The sequence below is a fragment of the Rattus rattus genome, chromosome 8 (assembly GCF_011064425.1).
Source record: "Rattus rattus isolate New Zealand chromosome 8, Rrattus_CSIRO_v1, whole genome shotgun sequence".
NCBI classification, from domain to species: domain Eukaryota; kingdom Metazoa; phylum Chordata; class Mammalia; order Rodentia; family Muridae; genus Rattus; species Rattus rattus.
Genome location: NC_046161.1, coordinates 6,875,168 through 6,901,743, shown reverse-complemented (window position 1 = coordinate 6,901,743; position 26,576 = coordinate 6,875,168). Strand labels below are relative to the sequence as shown.

The 26,576-nt window shown below is 38.0% G+C and overlaps 1 protein-coding gene across 1 annotated transcript in view; it reads left to right on the top strand.

Moving 5' to 3' along the window:
* Cntn5 (contactin 5) overlaps nucleotides 1-26,576 on the top strand; it is a 1,166,275-nt gene that overhangs the window by 169,675 nt on the left and 970,024 nt on the right. The window lies entirely within an intron of this gene.

Here is a 26,576-nt window from a genome sequence, read left to right as displayed (position 1 = left end):
TTACACTCCACAGACCCAAGAAGCCAAATAATGAGGGCTCAAGAGAGGATTCTTGAATCTCACTCAAAAGGGAGGTAAAATAGTCAATGTCCATACTTAATCTGAATTCTATTAATATTTAGTGTAAAAAGTTGGTAAGCTTGCTAACATCAGATTGGAGATTAGGGTTTCTTCAGTGGCATTTCTGTGCAAAGTTGATTTCAGTAACTCGGGTCCTCTGCAAAACAATATCTAGTCCCCAATAGATGTTTTAAAATTTTCTTCATTAGAAATCTTCCCCCAAAATCAGAAAGCCCAAGGACACACTTTCAAAAGTACACTCAAATATTTATATATAATCTTCTGCATTTATTGATCCTCGTTTATAAATGAGGGTGTGCTTTACAAAGGTTCTGCAGATAATTTCCTGGGACTACCAACATTTCTTATCACAGGGCGAGCAAGTTGGAGGATGCTGCAACTATGACAACAGAAGCATACAATTGCAATTTTGGGGATGAGGTAAAAATATTTATTCTGCCCCCTGTTTTGGTGGGATGTTTTAAGTGTTCTGAGCTTCATTTTGACTAATTAAATTGATATGTGGGTGAAGACAATAAGAGTGTTAATGGGAAGAAAAATGATCACAATGAATTCCTGGACAATGTAGTTACCTGACTCTCCCTTTGTTATTATCAAATTAGAGGATGCAGGTGGTCAGAACAGATGGGTCAAAATCTGGACTTGCTCAGTACAATAGAAAACACATAGTAAGTATGCAGTAACTGTGATAATTAAATAGCAAAGAAAGACAAACTTTAATGAAAGACATAACAGTGTAATTATTGCAGCAAATCATTGAGCATAAATTACATGTCAGGAATGTTCTAATTCTTTAAAAAGATTACTACATTATTCAAAATTCAAAATATTTTTCAGTAGAGAAAAAAAATTCCTCCTTTATATGTGAGAAACTGAGGTAAAAATCTAGTATATCAAGTTTAATATTTAATACAGTAATTTTTAACCCAAGAGAAAAATAATTCAGATACTTACTTTAACTCTATTCAAGTTTTTAGAGTTGTGATATTTCAAGCATGTGTAGTATGACCAAAATCCCTATGAATCAGAAACCCTGCTACAAATACCTCCTAAGGCACAGTTACACATTATGCGTTTAGACAGACTGTGATAATGTATCTTATCCCCAAAATGGTGTTTCATGTGGTTGAGCATCATACTAATTTGGCCGTCTGCCTTCTAGAATGTGGAGTCAAAACTCTAGGGGCCTGAGTAGTTTCTTAATGCTGGACCACAGTGTGGTCTTACATCATCGTGATGGCTTCATTGAGAAGGAATATTGACATTGTCTTGACATGAATATAGTAGATGGTGCTGCAAACAGTGATGGCTCTTCTGTTCCCATAATCAATTACTCAGCTCCACTGCCTGAGTGGCAGACTACCACGCTCCACAGAGAACACTTTGGTATAGCCTTGCAAAGCTGAGCTCACTTAGTCATTACTCCATATTATAAATTCATTGGATGTTGATTAATGTCCAATGTCGGTGCAATACCAGGAAATATATAAGGATATTAAACCCTAAAAATGCTTAGATATGATGAATTATTAATCTATTGATGTATTTTAAATAGGTGTGTGAACATCACTTGTTATAGTTTTGACAGCAGTGTCCATTCTAATAAAACTACATGCAACTTTATTTAAAATTCTACGGAAATGAATAAGTTCACTATTTCTTTGTCATAGTTACTTTTAACTTTTAATTCTGAAAGGATTTTGTATGAAAGTTTATTGTTCTGATATAGTTGTTAGATTTTGTCTATGTGTGATGGAGTTTACTATTCCAACAGAACTCATATCTTTAACTTGGAGACAGCTATCCATGGAAGGCATGATGTTACAATAGCAGAAGTATAATCAGAATGGTTGACTTTCGGTAGGTACATATCTCTGACACCGAATTGTCAATGATATTGCTTATAGCAAATTACTTGTCCTTCCTGGGATCTACATTTTTTTATTTTCTATGTTAATGCTGACTCCACTTTACTTTTTTACAGTTTACTTGGGAGAAATGATATGCCCTACATGAGATCTAAATTTCTTATTTTCTACAAAAATAAAGATCCCATTAGAGCCCTAATATTCTTATATTTGCAGTTTAGTTGGAGGAATTAGTAAGTAAAATATTGAAATGGTTCATATGATATAATTTACAATATTTTATACTTCCTTGGAATTAACTTTTTTAAGTTTTGATTCATAATAGGAATGATTAAGGTTAATCTAAATTTAAATTTTACTGAAATCAGATATAGTGATAATTTTGTTGATGATTCAATATACAAAGGAGGTAGATAAATTTTTCTCATTTTTAATGAATTAATCATTTTATGTATTTACATGCCTAATGTGCCCATTCTACTCTACCCCAGGCAGTTTTTCTGTCCATTCCCCTCCCCTTCATATCTGAGCGCTGTCCTCCCCTGCACCCCAGGGACATCAAGTCTCAACAGGACTAGGTGCAATAATAGGATAAATAAAGACTAAATGCTTCCGTCAGAGGAAGGGTTTGGCTAGTTAAGAACACAGTTTAATGGAAGATATGCTTCAAAATGTTTATATCTTGGAGGCAATAAGTATGGGAGAAAAGGAACATTAACTTATGATGTTGTTCTGATGCTGACAAAAGAGAGAATAATAAAATACAATTAAGTTAGACAGAGGTACAGTAACATATTTATCTTCAAATGCATAGCCCACATTTCCTGCTGTGATGAGAAGAGCAGTCTTCTATTGGAATTCCTTCAATTTACTGACTAAAATCAGAAGTAATTAATAATGTGTAAATCTTTTCTCTGAAGTTAGAATATTGCTTTAAACTTTCTCATTTATAAATGAGAAGCAGGAAGTAATAATTTGGCTATAATTGTATCACTTCATTCAATAAAGTTACTTCAGCCAAAATACAATTCATTTACATATCACACACACACACACACACACACACACACACACACACACACACACACACACACATCGGTCTTTGGGTAGTGATTTAGTCCCTGTGAGCCTGGGAGCTCTGGTTGGTTGGCATTGTTGTTTATATGGGGTTACAAGCCCCTTCAGCTCTTTCAGTCCTTTCTCTAATTCCTCCAAGGGCAATCCCATTCTCAGTTAAATGGTTTGCTGCTAGCATTCACCTCTGTATTTGACATGCTCTGACTGTGCCTCTCAGGAGACAGCTATATCCAGCTCCTGTCAGCATGCACTACTTAGATTCATCAATCTTATCTAATTTTGGTGGCTGTATATATATATATATATATATATATATATATATATATATATATATATATGGTATACTTATGTGGGCCAGGCTCTGAATGACCGTTCGTTCAGTTTCTGCTCCAAACTTTGCCTCCATATCTCTCCTATGACCATTTTTATTACCCCTTTTACAAAGGAGTGAAGCATCCACACTTTGTTCATCCTTCTTCTTGAGCTTCATGTGGTCTGTGGATTGTATCTTGGATAATTCGAGCTTTGGGGCTAATATCCACTTATCAGTGAGTACATACCATGTGTGTTTTTCTGTGATTGGGTTACATCACTCAGGATGATATTTTCTAGTTCCATCCATTTGCCTATGAATTTCATGAAGTCATTGTTTTTGATAGCTGAGTAGTATTCCATTGTGTAGATGTACCACATTTTCTGTATCTATTCCTCTGTGGAAGGACATCTGGGTGCTTTCCAGCTTCTGGCTATTATAAATAAGGCTGCTATGGACATAGTGGAGCATGTGTCTTTGTTGTATGTTGGGGCATCTTTTGGGTATATGCACAGGAGAGGTATAAGTGAGTCTGCAGGTAGTTCAATGTCCAATTTTCTGAGGAACCTCCAGACTGGTTTCCAGAGTGTACCAGTTTGCAAGCCCACCAAAAATGGGCGATTGTTCCTCTTTTTCCACATCCTTGCCAGGATCCATTATCACCTGAGTTTTTTACTTTAGCCATTCTGATTGGTGTGATATGGAATCATAGGGTTGTTTTCATTTGCATTTCCCTGATGACTAAGGATGTTGAACATTTCTATAGGTACTTCTCAGTAATTTGATATTCCTCAGTGGAAAATTCTTTGTTTAGTTTTGTATCCCATTTTTAATAGGGTTATTTGGCTCTCTGGAGTCTAACTTCTTGAGTTCCTTGTATATTTTGGATATAAGCCCTCTATTGGATGTAGGATTGGTAAAGATCTTTTCCCAATCTGTTGGTTGCCGTTTTGTCCTAGTGACAGTGTCCTTTGCCCTACAGAAGCTTTGCAGTTTTATGAGGTCCCATTTGTCAATTCTTGATCTTAGAGCATAAGCCATTGGTGTTTTGTCCAGGGAATTTTCCCCAGTGCCCATGTGATCAAGACTCTTCCCCACTTTTTCTTCTATTAGTTTGAGTTTATCTGGTTTGATGTGGAGGTCCTTGATCCACTTGGATTTAAGCTTTGTACAAAGTGATAAGAATGGATCAATTTGCTTTTTTCTACATTCTGGCCTCCAGTTGAATCAGCAACATTTTTTGAAAATGCCATCTTTTTTTTTCATTGGATGACCTTAGCTGCTATGTCAAAGATCAAGTGACAATAGGTGTGTGGGTTCTTTTTGGGGTTTCAATTCTATTCCACTGGTCTATCTGCCTGTCTTTGTACCAATACCATACAGTTTTAATCACTATTGTTCTGTAACACTGCTTAAGGTCAGGGATGGTGATTCCGGCATGAGTTCTTTTATTGTTGAGGATAGTTTTTCCTATCCTGGGTTTTTTGTTATTCCAAATGAATTTTCAAAATGCTCTTTCTAACTCTATGAAGAATTGAGTTGGAATTTTGTTGAAAATTACATTGAATCTGTAGATTGTTTTGGCAAAATGGCTATTTTACTATATTAATCCTGCCAATCCATGAGCATGAGCCAGAAAATGAGAACAGATTGCCACAGTTAGAATGAGGCTAAGCTGAGCAATTCAAGAGAAGCTGTTTGGAGAGAAGGTTGGGCCAGAACAGCTGAGTTGACTAGCCAGCCAGAGTTCAGAAATAACCAAGAAGAGGTGAGCTTATTCAGCAGTAAGTATTAGAGGCAGAATACATTCTAGGTCTGTTTGAGATTGCACAGAGGTTAGAAGCTTCCAGTAATATACTAAGTTAGTATATGGAGGCAGTAAGACTCCAAGAAAACAACCCCAACTTGCAAACAAAAGTAACTTTACATGCTTTAGCCGAGGCAGTGCTTGAATACAGAGCCTTTCTGTCTCAGCCTCCTGAGTGTTGAGATTTAGCACCACCAGGCCCAGCACCCGCATAAAGCAGGTCTATTCATACATAATAATTTTTCCAATTTTTCATAGGTCATAGCTTCTACTTTTATCTTGGAACATGTCATGCCACTGCATTCAGAATAAAAGATGCTATCACCAGATAATGTCAGGGTACAATATGTGTAGTGACAAATGATACCTAGTGAGGCAAAGAAAAGGATGGGTACAAAATTCATTTTATGTACCTAATACATTATGAGTAAATGTTCATGAAGAATAAGAAATGAAGAATAAGAAAATCCCATATTACATTTAATATAAGTTATTCAATTGAGATTTTAATTTAATTGTATCATCTGCAATAGACAGTCTATTTATAATGAGAACAAAATCAAGCAGCATTTCAGTAGTCCATATTTAGAGACTTTCATGTATGAAAAAAACAGATCTTTAACCTGTTTATAATAATATTGGTATGTTCAAGCTTTAAATAGTTTATTTTATTGCATGTGTATTATTGCTTTGTGTGTGTGTGTGTGTGTCTGTGTGTGTGTGTCTGTGTGTCTGTGTGTCTGTGTGTGTGTATGCCTGTGGAGGTCAGAAGAAAATCTGTTGGATCCCCTGAACTGAAGTTATGTATGTGAGTCACTGTGTGAGTGCTGAGAATTGAACTTGTGACTTTCATAAGAGCAGCATGTACTTTTATCTGCTGACACTTTTCTTCATCTACCTCAGAATTATTCTCAATTTGCCCAATTTACATGTATATGCACATACATATGCACATATGTATTAGAGGTGATATAGTACACACACACACACACACACACACACACACACACACATTCATATACTCAGTACATATCAAGAAATGACGATACATATAATAGACCATGAAATCTTGGGGAAAATACAATGTTATTGCAATGCTATCTTGGAAAATTCCTAATAATTTGTTGTTTTAGAGCAGAGTAATTGTTTTGGTACTTGAAATCATCTTGCATGAAGAAGGTAGATTCTATTACATAAAAATATATTTATTATTTTTCATAATCCTCACAATATATAAGCAAAAGAAACCTTTGTGGGAAGGTAAAGTATAAATAACATTTAATTTGGTATTCTACGATACAACTGAGATTGAAATATGAAACACAATATTATTCTAATATAGGGTCTCCATAGGCCAAGTCACAAGAAAGATGATATTCAGCATACTTTGATCAGTTACTATAACAATACACCCATCTAGCTAGCCCCTGGGCAGCCTTCCTCTACATTCCTCTTGCTTTGAAGTCTCCTGACTAATCTAAAATTAAGATTTATTTTCAATATAAGCCCAGTACTTAGACTACACTGCTGATCCTATGAGCCTTGTGAAGCCTTGTGACCTTTCAGTATAGCATTTGACAATTCTTAACCCAGTGGTCTTAGGAAAAGGTAACTAATCTTCTAACCACTTTTCCTTTCCTTTCATTTTCTTTTCTCTTTTTATGTCCTTTCGTGTGTGTGTGTGTGTGTGTGTGTGGGTGTGTGTGTGTGTGTGTGTGAGAGAGAGAGAGAGAGAGAGAGAGAGAGAGAGAGAGAGAGAGAGAGAGGACGCATGCACGATCACATACACACCACAATACTTGTGTAGCAAATGACAGCTTTCAAGAATAGCTTCTCTCCTACCACCTGAGTCCCTTTGCCTGCTGATCCTGATCACAGGGATTCATAATCAGAATGAGAACAATAACCTATATCCAACCTTTAATATATAATTTGAAAAAGTTCAAAAAAGATTAAATTTTGAGGAAAGAATGGATAATTATTTTTCTCAATAGTATGTTAATACTGAACATCTTTTTTCATCAGTCTTTCTTTAATATTCTCATTTACTGTTTAATCTTAGAATCCTATTAAGATTCTACCAAAAATTTGGCAAAATTAACAAGCCTGCATTCTGTTTAAAAAGGCAGTCTAATTCTTAGAATAATTTGGGGTTTTACATCATTTTCATTTTACTATCTCTCTCTATCTCTCTCTCTCTCTCACTCTTACCTCTTACACACACACACACACACACACACACACACACAACACACACATACACACACACACACACACACACACAGAGAGAGAGAGAGAGAGAGAGAGAGAGAGAGAGAGAGAGAGAGAGAGAGAGATGATTACACCATGGAATTTTAATCACATTAGGTATAGCCAATTTTTATTATTTTTACATTAATGTTCACATTTCTTGACAAAATACCCTAAGAATCAACAAAAGAAAGAGCAGGGACAATTAGGCTGTATTCAAAATTCAGTCTATTATGGCCAAAAAAAAAGTCATGTTGGCAAGTTAGAAAACCATGGTGACAGGAATAGATTTGGTGTGGTAGAAGGAACTTGAGGTAGCAAGTCACATGGTATCTGTAGTCAAGATATCAAGGTACAGGGAGTGGTGAATGCTGGAACTTGGCTGTAATCATCTTTTTTCTCTTTATACTGAGCCTGAGATACACACACTCAGTAATTCTTCCCTCAGTCAAACCTTTCTGGAACAGTCACACAGCCATGTCCAGAAGTGTGTCTACTAGGTGGTTTCAAGTACAATCAAGAGGTCCTTGAACATGAACATTTCTCAAATTATGGTTCTTTGGGAAGCTTCTGCTTTGTTCATCTTTACAGAGCTAGCATTAAACTAGCATTACAAGCTCAAGTAAGTTATGCAAGCTCTTTACCAATAGACTATAACCCAAGTCCATAGAGACTTCTCCTAATTAAAAACATCAGATTTAGTTGTATCATTACAGTTCTTAAATGATTACTGTATGCATTTGTTATAAGGTAAGTGAAAGTAACAGTGGTTACTTTCTTGGTTTCCAAAGCAAATCACAAAACTGTTAACTTTAAATAAGCACATAATTTGAAAAGGGAAGGAAGGTAGAGATGAGGGATTGTGCTGTTCTCAGAAGTACTGCCATGGTAAATCCAGTTCCAGATCCCATGCCAAAACATCAGGCTTGGGGTTTGTCGATTGCCTGGTGTGTTTATAATCCCTAGGCTGATAAGGAGAGAGATACTGTCTTGGTGTTCTGTCCAGTCAGTCTAGTCTAATTGATAAGTTTCAGGTCATTGAGAAACTTTGTCTTAAAGGAAGTAGACAGTCTTCCTACAAATAATGGTAGAGGCTGTCCTCTGGCATCCATCCATTCATGAATACATGTTCTGTGCATGTATACATACATACTTTTAATAAGGAACAGGAGATTAAAGATTAAGATGAAAAGAAATGGAAGCATCCCATATTATAACTCTTATTTACCCATGTGAAATGCATTTTGTCTTGGTTTTCATTGCATAGAATGAACCAGCCACAGGATCATTATATGAAAGGCCTGTTGCTTCATACACACACACACACACACACACACACACACACACACACACACACACACACACACACACACACACACACACACACACTCAGAATGTGTGTAAATGGTGCAGTGGGCAAATAAGTCTGGTGACTTTGTGTATTCACTCTGCCCTTTCCTATGTGCATCTTTCTGTGGCCTCTCCCCATGAACAAACACAATGTCTTATTTCTTCCTTTTAAGGAGAGAAACAATGAAGTTGCTTATATTTAAAATTAGATCTGTTGGAAACCTTTTCTCATAACTAATGTATCCTAAACAAAAAACTTGTATTTCAGGAACAAAGCAGTCATGCATGATATTTAAGGACATTTTCTTCAGTCAGATGAAATTACTTCTCTTGTTTCCTTTCTTGTACAATGAATATTATTGTATGCTAATTTTTCATATAAAATTTAATATAGCAGTGTAAGTAAGATCAGTCTCTAAAAACAAAACCATGGATGGGGGCCCCTGGAAAAGGCGGCACAGGCCCTCCTGGTTGCCGCCCTCATGGAGAGCTCAAAAGCAGGCCCCATGAGCAAACTTGAGCTGCGGGACCTCAGGTAAGACCAATTTTTCTGCTCCAAGCGACCTGCCTGGTGGTCTCAGGACACACAGAGGCAAAATTCCTCTGGGACCAGACACTTCTGGTTTTTATCTGGAGCCCCAAGCTTACTAATCCCGACCCACAGCTCACTGCTCCCAAACCCCTTGGGAGAGAGAGCTCACCACCTGGACAGGTGGGCACTACTCAGACTGCAGAGAGGAAGAGACCACCCCTGCCCACATCCCTGGCCCAAGAAGAAACTGTATATGGCCTCTGGGAACCGGAAAATAGTGGCACTGGAACTGCAGGTCCCCTGCGCTCCAGACACCACCCGGACTTGAAGGGACTGGATCAACAGTTCTCTGCACCCAAATCCCGTGGGAGGGAGGGCTAAACCTTCAGAGAGGCAGACATGCCTGGAAAACCAGAAGAGACTACACTCTGCCCATAGTTCTGGCTCCAGAGGAAAACACCTAATGCCATCTGGGACCCCAGTGCACAGGGGCTCCCGGAAAAGGCAGCTGGGTATAAAATTAACTCAAATAAATCAGTAGCCTTCCTCTACACAAAAAAAGAAACAAGCCAAGAAAGAAATGAGGGAAACGACACCCTTCATAATAGACCCAAATAATATAAAGTACCTCAGTGTGATTTTAACCAAGCAAGTAAAAGATCTGTACAATAAGAACTTCAAGCCTCTGAAGAAAGAAATTGAAGAAGACCTCAGAAGATGGAAAGATCTCCCATGCTCATGGATTGGCAGGATTAATATAGTAAAAATGGCCATTTTACCAAAAGCGATCTACAGATTCAATGCAATCCCCATCAAAATACCAATCCAATTCTTCAAAGAGTTAGACAGAACAATTTGCAAATTCATCTGGAATAACAAAACCCAAGATAGCTAAAACTATCCTCAACAATAAAAGGACTTCTGGGGGAATCACTACCCCTGAACTCAAGCAGTATTACAGAGCAATAGTGATAAAAACTGCATCGTATTGGTACAGAGACAGACAGATAGACCAGGGGAATAGAATTGAAGACCCAGAAATGAACCCACACACCTATGGTCACTTGATTTTTGACAAAGGAGCCAAAACCATCCAATGGAAAAAAGATAGCATTTTCAGCAAATGCTGCTGGTTCAACTGAAGGTCAACATGTAGAAGAATGCAGATTAATCCATGCTTATCACCCTGTACAAAGCTTAAGTCCAAGTGGATCAAGGACCTCCACATCAAACCAGGTACACTCAAACTAATAGAAGAAAAAGTGGGGAAGCATCTCGAACACATGGGCACTGGAAAAAATTTCCTGAACAAAACACCAATGGCTTATGCTCTAAGATCAAGAATCGACAAATGGGATCTCATAAAACTGCAAAGCTTCTGTAAGGCAAAGGACTGTGGTTAGGACAAAACAGCAACCAACCGATTGGGAAAAGATCTTTACCAAACCTACAACAGATAGAGGGCTTATATCCAAAAAATACAAAGAACTCAAGAAGTTAGACTGCAGGAAGACGAATAACCCTATTTAAAAAATGGAGTTCAGAGCTAAACAAAAATTCACTGCTGAGAAATGCTGAATGGCTGAGAAACACCTAAAGAAATGTTCAACATCTTTAGTCATAAGGGAAATGCAAATCAAAACAACCCTGAGATTTCACCTCATACCAGTGAGAATGGCTAAGATCAAAAGCTCAGGTGACAGCAAATGCTGGCGAGGATGTGGAGAAAGAGGATCACTCCTCCATTGTTGGTGGGATTGCAGACTGGTACAACTATTCTGGAAATCAGTCTGGAGGTTCCTCAGAAAATTGGACATTGACCACCTGAGGACCCAGCTATACCTCTCTTGGGCATATATACAAAAGATGCCCCAACATATAAAAAAGACACGTGCTCCACTATGTTAATAGCAGCCTTATTTATAATAGCCAGGAGCTGGAAATAACCCAGATGCCCTTCAACAGAGGAATGGATACAGAAAATGTGGTACATCTACACAATGGAATATTACTCAGCTATCAAAAACAATGACTTTATGAAATTCATAGGCAAATGGAGGGAACTGGAAAATATCATCCTGAGTGAGGTAACCCAATCACAGAAAAACAAACATGGTATGTACTCATTGATAAGTGGCTATTAGCCCAAATGCTTGAATTGCCCTGGATGCACAGAGTACATGAAACTCAAGAGGGATGACCAAAATGCGAATGCTTCACTCCTTCTTTAAAAGGGGAACAAGGGGCTGGAGAGATGGCTCAGCCGTTAAAGGCTAGGCTCACTACCAAAAATATAAAAGGGGAACAAGAATTCAGAGCCTGCCCCACATGTGGCCCATACATATACAGCCACCCAATTAGACAAGATGGATGAAGCAAAGGAGTGCATGCTGACAGGAACCGGATGTAGATCTCTCCTGAGAGACACAACCAGAATACAGCAAATACATAGGCGAATGCCAGCAGCAAACCACTGAAACTGAGAACGGGACCTCTGTTGAAGGAATCAGAGAAAGGACTGGAAGAGCTTGAAGGGGCTCAAGACCCCATATGAACAACAATGCCAAACAACCAGAGCTTCCAGGGACTTAGCCACTACCCAAAGACTATACATGAAGTGACCCTGGGCTCCAACCTCATAGGTAGCAATGAATATCCTAGCAAGATCACTAGTGTAAGGGGAAGCTCTTGGTCCTGCCAAGACTGAACCCCCAGCAAACGTGATTGTTGGGGGGTAGGTGGTAATGGGAGTAAGATGGGGAGGGGAACACCCATATAGAAGGGAAGGGGGAGGGGTTGGGGAATGTTGGCCTGGAAACCGGGAAAGGGAATGACAATAGAAATGTAAATAAGAAATACTCAAGTTAATAAAGATTAAAAAAAAAAAAAGCTATGGCAAAGATTACTGGATTGATAACTGAAAGGATTATGTGTGTGAATGCACATACATACACTCACATATTCATCAATCATACATTATATATACATATATATCTAGATCTAAATCAATCATCAACTTTCAAAATGAACTATTAATCTATCATATTCAAACTACAATTTATCTGTTTATCTAAGTATAATGTGTGTGGAATTGAGTTTACTTCCTTACAAATTCAATGCCCAATGGTTTACCACTGAATCTTACATGCCTCTACTCATCTTTTGACAAATATCAAAACATGCACTGAGATAATAAGCTTAAACCCTGAAAATGTGGGATTTCCAAGTTAATGGTAATTATAAACTAGTTTTGCCATTTTCAAGCAAATTCAGGATGAAAATCTTAATTTGAAAAAGACATGAAAAAGTAAAGTAATGGGGGCCCAACAAAGCAAAAGCAAAGGCTGGAGAAGGATAATCCTGCTCACACAGGTCGGCACTGATGAGAATGACAGTGTATATTTTAGGAATGAACCTGGAAACTATTCTAATGAAATCATTCATTTTATGGTGGGATAACACGGAGGCTTTGGGATTTATTATTATCCTTACTTTTGCCACCAGCAAAAGAACACCAATATTGCATTATTTGGTACTAATTACTTGGCTTAGCATATGATATGGCCCAAGGACAGAAAAATCTAGAAAGAAGACAAATCCCATGATTGAAGCTTCCAGCAAAATCATTTACTATATTGTAGCTTACAATAGGAAGGGCGTCATATTTCAAGTCTTCAGGAAGGACTTTCCTTCCCTAATGTCTAAAATTAATAGATGCTTCACTTTGGCTTGTTATTTTAAGCAATTCAGGAACAACTTGGTTACTTTGATTAATTAAAGTCCACTCATGTTTGATATTCAAATATTTATACTTTGCAAAACAAATCATTAGTGAATAAACAGTAATGCTTTCTACTTTTTTCCTGTAATACAGTTTATGGCCATATTAAATTAAGTAAGCATTAAAATACGTCCCTTGGGCTATGAGGAAATGGCATAATTGTATAATGTGTGCCAACCTGAGCACTGGAGTTCAAATCCCCAGCATCCACATAAAACCTGGGAGAAGCTTCTTATATCTTTTATCTCAGTGGTGAAGCCAAAAAGGGGAGGGGGGGTCCGCGGGGAGGGATCGTAAGAGTTAAATAACCAACTGCGTAACTGAAACAGCAATCTTCTGGCTTGGTAAGTATAACTTGGCACAAAGTTATAAGATGGACAATACAGAGTGAGACACCTGAAAGTTGAAACCCATGTGGTTCATCACATACACACACACACAGACACACACACACACACACACACATACACACACACATGCAAGCACACACGTGCAAGCACACACACATACATACATGCACATATGCACACATGCACAGAGAGAGAGAATAAGAAGTTATTATGTAATTACTATATTTTATGCTAAAATCTAAATTTGATATTCATTGAAGAAAGATGAATAAAATTACTGCTGAACTGTTGAGTTTGAATTTTATGTATTTAAACTAATGCACAAATGCTTTGAAATAATGTGATGTATAATTGCTTTGTGATATAAACTTACAACTACCGGGAGAGTATGAATTTATCCCTGTATAGTGGAGGGCAAATAGGAATTAAGGAACAAGTTAGTGGTGAGCTATTTCTATCTGGATGAACAATCCTTTGCTAGCCAAGATAATGGGACAAAGCCAACTCATCAGAGGCACGGGGCACAGTGGGCAGCCTTAATATAGCGAGACTAAAGGCCATGTGGTTTTTCCAGGGCATCTGTAGTTAGCTCAATGCTGAGCTGGGAAGAAGCAAAGATAGATTTTCAATTGTTGCATTAAATGCTCTAAGCTGCATTTTGTGATTCATGAGAGGAAAAGAAGGTGGAAAATGTACGTTCTAGGGCAGTAGTTTTCAACCTGTGGGTTGCGACCCCTTTGCCAAACTCCTTTCTCCAAAAATATTTACATTATGCTCCATAACAGTATCAAAATTACAGGTATGAAGTAGCAACAAAATAATTTTATGTTTGGGAGTCCCCACACTCTGAGGAACTGGACTGAAGGTCACAGAATTCGGAAGGTGGAGAAGCACTGTTTTAAAATATCATGGAGGAGAATGAAGACGAAAGACCAGCAATGAAACTGTTCAACCAGGAGTGCATACCCTTGAGGATATAATTATTGAAGTTAACTAGGATATTTATAGCAAACAGATAGAAGAGACACATCCCTCTTTGCAGTGTGCCCCTGTATATAAATGCCAGTCCATCTGAAGACTTGGATACTCAGTCCCGAGTTTCAGCCTGTGTGCAGTTAGTTCAACAAGGCAGCAAACACTGATTCTCTCCATCATGATGAAAGCCAGGGAGCGGGATTTAATTAAAGCCCTTCCTTCATTCAATAGCAGGAGCCTCCTCAGCTTAATTGATACTTGGTCAAAGTAATATTGATCAGATAAAAGCAAATCAGTTCCTAACCCCAACAATTAAACCTTTAAATAGGCTGCATCTTCTTTTTGATGAAAGGGCACCAAACCCACCAGTGCTGCCCATTAAGTCAGTCGGAAACATTAAGAAATGGATTAGCATCTCTGTCCATGGATTCATTTATTTAACTTTCTAATGAGCTCTGAGTTTTCAGGAAGAGCTTTGTATTTCTCTCTCAAATGTCTTTTCTTGAGACTATGTAAAATCCAGTGCTTCATGGGTAATAATTTAATGAATAGCACCAGAGTTGACAGATTACTTTAATTTTTATGTGTTTCCAGTTAAAATATTCTATCTGTTATTTTGTTTTTTTGTTTGTTTGTTTGTTTGTTTGTTTGTTTGTTTTTAGCTGTTTGGTGTTGTGTAATATAATCTGTCTGAACTGCAATTTCCTCAAGTAAGAGTTGATACCGGATAAAAGGACCTAATTCATATCACACGCTTAGGACAGTGACTTTTAGGATCTCTCCAACCACATAATTAAGAAATATCTTAATGGGAGTAGAATTAATTTTGCTCAGTTTTCTGATGAGAAGACCTCACAGTCTGGGCAATTCTGTTTATGGTTAAGGAGCTTAATTGTGGTCTCTGTCATCTCCTCAGACCACAAAATGGGAGAGTAGCCAGCCCGTACAGCATTGAGTTCTCCAATATCCATGAATACAAAGTGAAAACCTATTCCCAAATCCAAAATGATAAAAAGAAAGAAATTAATAAGGAAGCTTATGTGTAGATAGGAAGTCGTATTTACTTAGTGGTTTTACACAGCTAGAACATAGAAGAAAACATGATTGTGAAAAGACAGTAATTCCCATTTGCCCTAGGACTGAAGTAGACTCTTGAACTATCAAATCAATCACCTGATGTAAGCAGTTGGCTAGCTTCATACTGAAAAGCTGGGTCACAACAATTACAGGCTTGTGTTTCCTGGCAGAAAGAATTTCAAAGATAGATTTCCCTTGTTTTATGTTCATGTTAATTTAACCTGTCAGAGTTAATCATCCATCCAAGTGACAACCCCCAAGGTGCTGGCCGCCAGAGAGTGGTTCGGCTCCTTATTCCTATGTCCCACATTGTTGTTAGAAACTCACTAAGTGCCCTTACTTAAACCCATTTCTATTTTCTTTGTTTTTTGCCTGAATAATTAATGATTACATCCAGCATTATATTTATTCTGTTCTATCAATTAGACTAATATTTTAAGAGATATAATCCTAGAATATTGATGTGTCTCCATTCATTAACTTCTTTTACTAAAGGTAAGAATATTGACAGATTTGTTTGAAAAACAGCAGACTCAATATAGAGCTCATCAATTTGTTATGCTTGATATTTGACCTTGACCTTCTTTGTCTTTTTTTATTATTCATTCCGTTTGTTTACCTCTCAAATGATATCCCACTTTCGGTTCCCCCCTCCAACAAACCCCTATCTTATGATATCCCACTTCCAGGTTACCCTTCCAGAAGCCCTGCATCCCTCATCCACTCTCACCCTTCCTCTTTGCCTGTATGAGAGTGCTCCTCCACCCACCCACATTCTCCTGCCCGGCTGTTCCAGCTTCCCCCTACACTGGGACATCAAGCCTCCACAGGACCAAGAGCCCTCTGCTCAATTTCAGGCAAGGCCATCCTCTTGGTGGTCTAGACTCTAGGAGAACTGGGGTGGGGGTGTCAGGCCAGCCTATGTTGTTCTTCCAATGTGGTTGCAATCCCCCACCATTCCTCCAATCCTTAGCCAGCTCCCCCACCAGGTTCCCTGAGCTCCGTCTGATGGTTGCCTTCTCCATATCTGCATTGGTCAGTTGCTGGCCGGACTTCCTCAGGAACCACCACACTAGTTTCCTGTCAGCAAGTGCCTCTTGACGACAGCAGTATTGTTGGGTTTGGTGTCTGGAGACCTGATAGATCCTCAGATCAGGCAGTCCTTTGTTGGTTCTTCCTTCAGTCTCTGTTCCAGTTTTTTTATCCCTATTCTTCCTATGGACATGAATATTTATGGGTTAAAAACTTTGAGATAGGTGGGTGTCCCCATCCCTCGGACAGGAGCAGTGCCTTTCTGTTGGAGGAGATCTCTACAGGACCTATCTCTCCCTTCTCTGTGCATGTCGGCTAAAGTCATCACTGTTGGGTCCTGGAGCCTCAGGTTTCCTTGGTGTCTGGGACCATCCGGTGGCTATACCCAGTCCCACATCCCCACTGCTGAATATTTTTGTTCGATTTCCTGACCCTGTATACCTCTCTCACATCTCCTCCAGATCCTGATGCTGCCACCCTTATTTCCTCCCCCTCCTTTCTCTCACTTCGGTCCCCCTTTCCCTCCACCTCCTACAATCATCTTATTCAACCCCTCAATGCAGGACTCAAGCATCCACAACCTGGTCTTTCTTCGTTCTAAGCTCTATATAGTCTGATGTTTGTATCATGGGCATTGTGAGCTTTTCGGCTAATATCCACTTAGTAGTAAGTACATACCATGTGTGTTCTTTTGTGTCTGGGTTACCTCACTCAGAATGGTATTTTCTAGTTCCATCCATTCGCCTATGAATTTCATGAAGTCATTGGTTTAAACCACTGTATAATACTCCATTCTGTATATGGACCACATTTTCTGTATCCTTTTCTCTGTTGAAGGACATCTTTTTTTTCCAGCTTCTGGCTATTATAAATAAGGCTGCTATGAACATAGTGGAGCATGTGTCCTTGTTATATGTTGGAGCATCTTTTGGGTATTTGCCCAGGAGAGGTATAACTGGATCCTCAGGTAGTGCAATGTCCAATTTTCTCAGGAATCACTAGACTAATTTTCAAATTGGTTTTACCAGCTTGCAGTCCCACAAACAATGGAGGAGTGTTTCTCTTTCTCCATGTCCTTGCCAACATCTGCTGTAACCTGTGTTTTTGATGTTAGCCATTCTGACTGGTGTGAGGTAGAATCTCAGGATCATTTTGATTTGCATTTCCCTGATGACAAAGGATGTTGAACATTTCTTTAATTGCTTCTCAGCCATTCTAGATTTCTTGGTTGAGAATTCTCTATTTAGCTCTATACTCCACTTTTTAATAGGTTTATTTGGTTATTTGAAGTCTACCTTCTTGAATTTGTTGTACACTTAGAGTGATAGCCCTCTATAGGACACAGAGTTAGTAAAGACATTTTCCTATTCTGTAGGTTGCTGTTTTGTCCTATTGACAGTGCCCTTTGCCTTTCGGAAACGTTTCAATTTTATGAGGTCCCATTTGTGGATTGTTGCTCTTAAAGCATAAGCCATTAGTGTTCTGTTCAGGAAGATTTCCCCTGTGCCCAAATATTCAAGGCTCTTCCCCACTTTCTCTTCTATTAGATTCAGTGTATCTGGTTTTATGTGGAGGTCCTTGATCCACTTGGACTTGAACTTCATACAGGGAGTTAAGAATGGATCAATTTGCATTCTTTTACATGCTGACCTCCAATTGAACCAGCACCATTTGTTGAAAATGCTGTCTTCTTTTCCCCTAGATGTTTTTACCTCCTTTGTCAAAGATCAACTGACCATAGCTGAGTGGGTTCATTGCTGGGTCTTCAATTCTATTTTAGCGAAGTTGTTTTTTGAAGTCTATTTTACTTCAATTCCACTTTACTGAAGTTGTTTATCAGCTATATGGGCTCTCTAGTAGAATTTTTGGGGGTTACTCATGTATACAATCATATCATCTGCAAATAGTGATATTTTGACTTCCTCCCTCCCAATATGTATCCTTTCTATCTCTTTTTGTTGTCTAATTTCTCTGGTCTGTTTTAGATGTGTACATATTTGCAGACAAAAGAGAATCATCCATTGTTTATACAATAAAGTAGGTCTTTTATAAGCCTATTTAACTCTTGGCCATCCTTAGAATTTGCTCATTCCCTATTATTTATACATACTGCCTCCTTTACTGATTGCATTGACATTAGACCTAATTCTATTGATTCCCCTGGAGGATGATGTGATAGGAAAAATATTCACACAGGGGATAATTATAAGCTTACTCTTACAAGAGAATTGTTTTATGAGCACTATGCTTCATAAGCAAAAATAATCCCATGAAAATCAGACACAGAGTGTTCAGTTTGCTTTTCTTAGATGATTGTATTTTATAAATTTTAGATTTTTCTGAAGCATGACATTTATCCACCTAAAGATGAAAAACATAATAAATGTTCCAGATCTACAGTCCAGTCCCACACATGGCTCATGATTCCCCCTCACCCGTATTGTCTTGCTGTACTTCTATTTTAACACATTCCCTCTTCTTCATCTCTATGTCTGACACGTCTCCACATTAACAGTTTGAATTTTTGTGATGCTTTGAAAGTTGTTTAATAAACATGGTTGCAGGAAATTTTAAAGACAGAATCAAGCAGGTATCTGGAATAGTTTACAAATCATAGTACAGATTAAAGAAAAATTTTCAGATAAATCTGTACACTTTAAATTTTTTAGCGTAGGAACAGTGTCTGTACTATTATTGTGCAACTCTAACGTGTTGTAAAACTGAGTTTTCCAAAAATTGATCCCCTTTCTTTTTCATTGGATATTTTTATTTACATTTCAAATGTAAAAAAAAATGTTTCCTATCCCCCCTCCCCATTCTTCTATGGGGGTGTTCCCCCACTCATCCACCCCTTCCCACCTGCATGCCCTGATATTCCCTTATACTAGGGAGTCCAGTCTTGGCAGGACCAAGTGCTTCTCCTCCCATTGGTGCCCAACAAGGTCATCCTGTGCTACATATGCAGCTGGAGCCATAGGTCTGTCCGTGTGTATACTTTGGATGGTGGTTTAGTCCCTGGTAGCTCTGTTTGGTTGCTATTGTTTTTATGGGGTTGCAAACCCCTTCAGCTCCTCCAATCCTTTCTCTTAACTCCTCCAATAGGGACCCAGTTCTCAGTTCAATGATGGCTCAGTGGTTAAGAACACTTCCAGAGGTCCTGAGTTCAAATCCCTGCAACCACATGGTGGCTCACAACCATCTGTAATGAGATCTGATGCCCCTTTCTTACAGCAAAGATTATCATCAGTTAAGACACATTCTTGATCCTTTCACGTAAAGCATATTTAATTTAAAGTGACCTGGTAGGGGATTTAGCTCAGTGGTAGAGCGCTTGCCTAGCAAGTGCAAGGTCCTGGGTTCGGTCCCAGCTCCAAAAAAAAAAAAAAAAAAAAAAAGACTTGTTAAAGTGACCTACCCCTCTAATCTCTAAGTTAATACTCTGAATACTTTCATCTAATCACTTCTCTTCAGTACAGATTTCTATGTATGATATCCCTCCAGATATATCAAGTTTCATCCTCATTTGGAGAAAACAGGCATTATTTCTATTAACAAGAAGAAGTTTACAAATTCCAAAATAAGTTAATGAAAATTTCATACAGACTCTGCTGGTGCTCCAAATATTGTGCTGTTTACATATTATGAGTTCATGTAAATGTTTGTTTGTGGTGATGTCGGCATGCTAACAATATAATCAATCATAGTAGCTCCTGTGTGTTTGGATAGCATTAACCTCTGTACAGAAAAAGCCATAGCAAAATATACTTTCATTCTTTAAAATTTCTTTCATTACATTGCTTATTTATCGTATGTGTTTGTGCCAAAGTTCACAGAAGTCACAGACAATACACATGAGTCAGTTGTTTTCTTTCACCATGTGGGTTCTGAAGTTGGTCCTGAAGCTTGGCAGGGAGAGGGCCTTGATCCAGTGAGCCACCTAACAGACCTTGTACTTTCACATTAAACATACAGAGCATAATTTGGTGATAGTTTCTTCTGTGTTGTGGTGAGTTTTATCTGGATTATTGTCCAGCTTCATAGACTTGGGTAAGGACCCCATTTGTGGTTCTTGACCTCACTCACACTTTCTCTGTACACAGTTGTGTCTGGAAAATAGTATGTGCTCAATGGTACATGAATGACTTTGAAAATTAAATATGTTAACTTTAGATTGTACGAAAATACCTCCAGTTACAATGAAAAGTTTCCTCTGAGATATAAAATATGTATTTAAGCTTGTAGATATTGAACTGAAGAAGTTAGGTACTTTTAGACATGATAGAAAACATTTATACAAAATATATTTTGTTTGCTTTAACTTTACTTGAGAATGAACTTAACACGGAATAGGGCCTTTTAGTCACTGTCATAGTAAAACTCCTCAGATGAAAATATTAATGGAAATGTTTGAAATTATTAGCATAGCTGAAGTGGTTTTATTTATCGTATGGGAAAATAATTACTAAAAAGTTCTACAAATGCTACTCATCTTAATATGAACCAATAAAACTATCGAATCATCACAACTAAGTCTTCCATTGGCTATTAGCTGCTGACTCTCAAGACATTCCAAAGCCCCCAGCTTTAGCACCATCTACCGTTGTGCCTTTTAAACAACACAAATATGAGACAATGTAAGTAGGTATTGCTAGGGAAGAATCCTTCTACTCAAAGAGACACTGGAGGTCGCAGTGACACAAGAACCTTCATAGACCTGAATGTCACACAGTAGAGGCTTTACCTATGTAGCATGTATAGGAAGATGAAAGTTACAGTTAACTTCTGTCAGGGTACATGGATATTTATTTACTTCATGGTCATCTGTTTATATCTGTTGAGTAACCTCATGATTAAGCAATCTCCTTCCTTATTCTGATGCAAGAGAAAAGAATAAAAGAAGTCTTAGAAACAAGTTGCCAACTAATAGTCTATACCTAGAAAGATTCCACGGTCATATTCTAAAACTATTATGAAACACCTATTATTCCAAGAAATGCTAAGTTCATCTTTAACGCTTATAGCTCCTTTGTGTGGAAGCTTTGGCAGTCAGTCCATTCTTCATCATGAATACAGGATTTTTCACTAAGAGTCTATCCTGACATCACAAGGCTGGTGTGGCGTTGCAGCTCAGGTAACCTGACTTTAGAACATGTTTTAAACTGTCTTGAAAAGCCTCTGTAGCTTGGTACTTTGCATAATCAACAGGTATCTAGTGAAATAAAGATGTTTTCTCTTTAACTCTTTGATTTGTTCATTTATTTGGGTCTTTGCCACTGAAGGTTTTTAAGAAGGAAAACAAGTGCAAACAATTTTACCTGGCTTCAGACAAATATTGTCTACTGAGTTATAGCTCTCCTAAACTACATATAATTTCAATTATTTCTTTTATTCATATTTATCCTACTCCACAGCATGGAATCGGGCCAGCTATTTATAATCTCAGAAATAATTTGTACCATGCACCTTATATTAAAGGTACTTTCAATGTTTTATTATTCTAAACAAAAAGCAAAAACATGTCTAGGCCAATTCAAATGTGACTTTAGAAAATAGCTAGTTTTTTACTTCTTAAATATTCCTAGTTTTTGCATCATAAATCAGTTAAAATTATATTGTTATCTATCTAAAATGTGAATTCCTGCATCTTTGTCAGGAACAATGGTCACATGATGGGCTTAGCAAAGAAAGAAGTAGTCAACAACTTATAAAGAAGAGACTCTCTATACAATTGTGTATTTAAAGAAAACTCAGAGATTCGTATTGTGTGAGTTATGTGTATATTAGATTCCACAATAATAAAAAATTTGGAAAAAAAATCCAAATTGTTTGAACTTGACCTTCCCAGTTTCAGGCAGGACTGGACTTGCTGCTGCAGCTCTACTCTTATAGTAAAGTCAACATAGGGAACCCACTGGTGTATTCATGAGTCCTGGAGGTGGGAGGGAGGAGGTGCTATTGTTGGTGCTCAAGCTTGCTTAAAACTTGAGGAAGCATCCTTGGAATCTCATTCTCTAATCTCAATCCCATCCACTCACATTAACGGAATAGAAGTAAAATGAATTTACTTTTCCATTGTGCACTTATTTCTCAACATGAAATGTCAGTTTACTTAAACTTATTGTCAAATGTCATCAAACCCCTGGTCTGCTTCTCTAGTGTGCCCCAAAAGGAGGAGTCAGCATCGTATGAACAGAGCCATTTCTCTTGAAGGATGAAAAGTATTGATTTTACCTTCCTCCTGATGTTTGTGTCTTCCTGCCTTTACACGGAATTGCAAGAAGAGCAGATTGAGAATACAAACTCTCCCTCCAGTTTATGACACCACATGTCACACAGGAAAAATAAATAACCCCTGAAACTCCCCATCTCTGCCGGTTGAAACTATATCTAATGATTTTGTTCTGGAGGAAATTTCAGATATTTGAGTCATTTGACTTCTATTTATGTGTTCTTCACTGTCATTTATAGATATTATTCAATTTAACAACAAACTCCATCAAAAATCAATGCAGATGTTAGGAGTTTGTAAATAGTCACATTATCTTCAAGACATAAAAGATTTGCAATTATTGACTTTTATGATTTTTTTGCCTTTGATGAGTGTGAAAACTTACCTCATGATGGCCTTTTGTAGGATATTGTCTATAATTGATTCTAAGCTGGGTGCAGTGGTAGACACCTGCATTCCTATGCATTCCTAGCATTTAGGAAATGAAGACAGGTACTTATTCAGTTTAATGCTAGGGTGGATTATATGAAAGTTTATCTTGACATACAAGCATACACACACCAAAAAAATGGAAATGCTCGTGTTGATGAGTACATATCTATTAACCATAGTTTTGTATTGCCTTTTATATTTACTTTTGAACTATTTAAACCAAATGTGTGTCTCCAAGTAGCACTAACTACACTTGAACTCAGTAGCTTCGCCTGGCTACTGGCTTCCATTTTGGACCAGACAGAATGTGGTATATGCTGCGTTCATCCTGGAGGTTATGTCGAGCATTGCTACTTTATCTGCTCATGCCAGGGCCTTAAAAGAAGTTGAAGGCCAATTCCAATTCCTTAGGAATCGTGCCATCTACTCTTTGATACATTCTCCTACTGGAAATAAACCCTTAATTGATTTCAAGAATTGGAAGTTACTCTCAAAAATACATGCTCAAGTTTTCTCAAGCTTGCCTAAAATCTTGGTATGGTTATTAAATATTTAAAAGTGTTTTTGTTTTTAACAAAGCATAGATACAGTGAGCAAAGTAAACATGTGTCTTACTAAAGAGGAAAAAGTCTTTAGCTTATGTCACTCAGAATTGTGAAAGCCAACCACATTGTTCAGCTGAAGCAAGGCGTTGTGGAGCGCACTGTACTCTCAGCTGCCTGGAAACCTGAGGCAGAACGATTGCACTGTTCCAGGGATGAAGCCAGTCTGGAGTCCGCGTGAATAAAGCAGCCTGCTTCAAAAATAAAAGGACAAAAAATACGTTAAACTCACAGAGACCCCATGGGAAACTGGTAAGCACAAACCTTACGGAGATCAGATTAACTGATAGTTTATGCTTTCAGTCTAAAGAACATCGTGCTCTTCAGGCACTGCTCGTGTACTATGGCACAATAGATACATGTATGTCTGCATGCATGTGAGCATGTACATGTATGTGAGCATGCCTGTGTGAGTCCTCATCTCAGCCCATAGTTGTGAGACTAAAAATTTCTCTCACGTTTCTCACATCAGTAAGAAGAAACCCACCACCTTCTAGGCACTGTGAGGAAGTGTGCTCATAACTACCAGCATTCTAGCCCTGCTTGCATGTATAATAAAATAATCAATATTATGAAAATTATTATAATTACTTAAAATAAATTATACCATCCCATGATTTGCAAGTATTTTCTGATACAGTAAGCTATGCAGATATAGAGACTTTTTAATTTTTAGTTTGAGATGATGTCTGGGACCTAAATAAATCTATAATAATTAAAATATTAATATACATGAATGGAAAAGTCAGCAAATTGGCTACACTCATGGCATACTGTACCTTCTCACATACTTTATACCAGTGTCTAAAGATACATTCAACAAAGACTTATTTCATCTAAATGCATTTAACGTTAGGGTTTCTATCTCGGTGAAGAGATGCCATGACCACAGAAACTCTTAGAAAGGAACTCATTTGCCTGGAGCTGGCTCGCATTCAGACGTTTATCCCATTATCATCACAGTAGGAAGCATAGCAGCATACAGACAGAGGTGGTGCTAGAAAGGTAGCTGAGGGTTCTGCATCTTGATTGGCTAACATCTGGGAGAGAGAGAGAGAGAGAGAGAGAGAGAGAGAGAGAGAGAGAGATGGGCTGGCTTGAGAATTTAACTCAAAGCCAGTCCCCAGTAACACACTTTCTTCAAAAAGTTCACAACTACTCCAACAAGGCCATACCTCCTGAGAGAGAGGCACACTAAGCATTCAAAGCTAATAGCCTATGAGGGAATTCCTATTCAAACCACTTTTAGCTCTTTTTCATATATGTTTCTAGCCCCAACGTAATATTTCCTCTCCTGTATGGCGCAAACACTATATACTTTACTTACATGTTTAATAGTAATTAAATTGCTACACTTTCATATTTTATTTTTTCTGTCTATGTAGTTGTTTGCATAGTTTTCTGATAATAAGCATCTAATTGCAAGGCTTTCAGTACCTAAAAGTATTGCTAATGTGCAGTATTAATTAGCGATTTTTCTAAAAGTAATTAAGCTGAAATGTTAGCAATTTATTATTGCTCACGGCACAACTGTTTTCCCCTACATACACGGAAACTCTGACTTGGGTGGACATGTCATCTGATCTCGGCAGCATTCTCATACTGCTTTGCCTGAGTTCTGACTATTCTTAATGGCCTTTGGCCTGTATGGCTCTGATCAGTGAGTGTGTTAGAATGTGTGTGTACTCTTGGCAGTTTAACAAGGGCCTGGTAAGACAAGAATATGTTTCAAGACTCAGAATGTTTCATATCAAATATGGCACATGATCCTTTTGTATGATGTTTGACAAGATTAAAAAGAGACCAAAAGTTTATTAATTTTGATAAGACATACTACAGTGTTGCAATGAAAGGTTGTGAAATAAGCGAAGCCATTTTGCCAGAGTATCTACTGTAGGAAGAGCAGTCCATCCTCCTGTCCCATTCACTCATTCTCTGCGGAGCTGAAACTGTGAGGGGTTGGAGGGCAGCCTTTGCCCACTGATGGAAAAATGCATTGCTTTGTTCCCTACTGCAAACCCACTTGGCTTTCTTCCTCCTGGCATGTGCCCTTATTTTATACCAAAAAGTAGCATTCTCTCCTTACTTCTAGCTAAAAAGTATCATCACAAATTTTAAATAATTACTTTTATTTCTCACGACTTCGATCCACTAAGTTATATAACGAAACTTACTTATTTATGGCAAGTATTCAACATTTGTTATTCTGGCGTGATGAATGTTTACAAGTACAGCTCCATATTTAGAATTTAACCAGCAGCGTCATCTTTCAAATGATTTGTAAATTTAAACTCTTCAGAAATGAGATTTCTCGTCTTTTCCTTGTGTATTTATTTAATTATTATGGTGTTTGTGTGTGTGTGTGTATGTGTGTGTGTGTTTGCACACGCGCGTGCGTGCACATGTGTGCGTGAGTGTGTGTGAAGGCAGGGTACAAAGGGCAAATGAGAATGTCAGGTATCTTCTATCACTCTTAACCTATGCACTTCACACAGAGCATTTCTCTGAACCTAGGCTTCGTTTCCATGTCCAGGATGAATGGAGAAGGTCTCAGTGATCTCCCTGTCAATATCCTCTTTGTCTGATCTTTGTGGTGCATGCAATATCTATTTGGCAAGGCGGTAACTTATTCCTCCTCATCATTGTGCACTAAATGCTTTGGACCAATGAGCCACTGTCTCTCTAGGCTCCTCTCCTGCTTTTTAGTTCATTTGTTAGCTTAGTTGATTCAGTTATTCTTTGGGGAAAGGTTTCAGTGCTGGTGTCACATGGAGTTCATTCTGTTGCCCAGAATGGCTTCAAACTGGCAGGGATCCTCCT